Below are 771 nucleotides of genomic sequence, written 5' to 3' on the forward strand. Positions count from 1 at the left end.
ACACCCACCCCCCCCCACCTTTTTTTTGTTGTTGCACTGGGATCTTAGTTCCCTGACCAGGGATCAAACCTGCGTCCCCTGCATTGGAAGCACAGAGTCTTAACCACTGGACCACCAGGGAAGTCCCCGAGTTCACTCTTTTCCAATCAGTTTGGGTTCAGGGTGAGTGCCAGGAGGGAAGATGTGGGGTTAAGTGAGGTGACAGGCTTGCGTGGGAAGTCGGGGTACTTGTGCCCTCTGGTGGCCTGGGTTCACATTTCCAGAAAAAGCCTCTCTCACTTGGGAAGGGCTGGAACTTAGAGTAGGGGTGGCTGGTTTTGGTATTTGCTGAGGGGTGAGTACCAGGTCAACACTGACATTAGGGCTTATGACCGGCTGACTCTTGCTGAAGTGAGGTCATGGACCCCATAAGGACTAGGAGTATTCCACCCCCTCACGGGATGAACGGAGCCCACGGAGGGCAGTGAGCTGCTGACAGGCACGTACCAATTAGACTGAATCCAGGGGGGTCTCATGGATCAGAGAAAGAAAGGGAAAGGACAAAAACAGAGTGTTCCTGGTGGTTCAGAGCTGAGTTAAGTGACTCGGCCATTCTGTGACTCAGGGTCCCGTTTGTAAAATGGTGCTCTCAGCAGCACCTGCCTCATAGAGAAGGAGTAAATGAGTTAATGATGTTTGAAGATGCTTAGACCAGAGTTTGATATGAACCAAAGGCCACAAACGTGACTTGTTATGTAAGTAAATCTGGCGATGGAGGCAGCCCAAGGTTCC

The sequence above is a fragment of the Bison bison genome, unplaced genomic scaffold, assembly GCF_000754665.1.
Source record: "Bison bison bison isolate TAMUID 2011002044 unplaced genomic scaffold, Bison_UMD1.0 scf7180017864285, whole genome shotgun sequence".
NCBI lineage: Eukaryota > Metazoa > Chordata > Mammalia > Artiodactyla > Bovidae > Bison > Bison bison.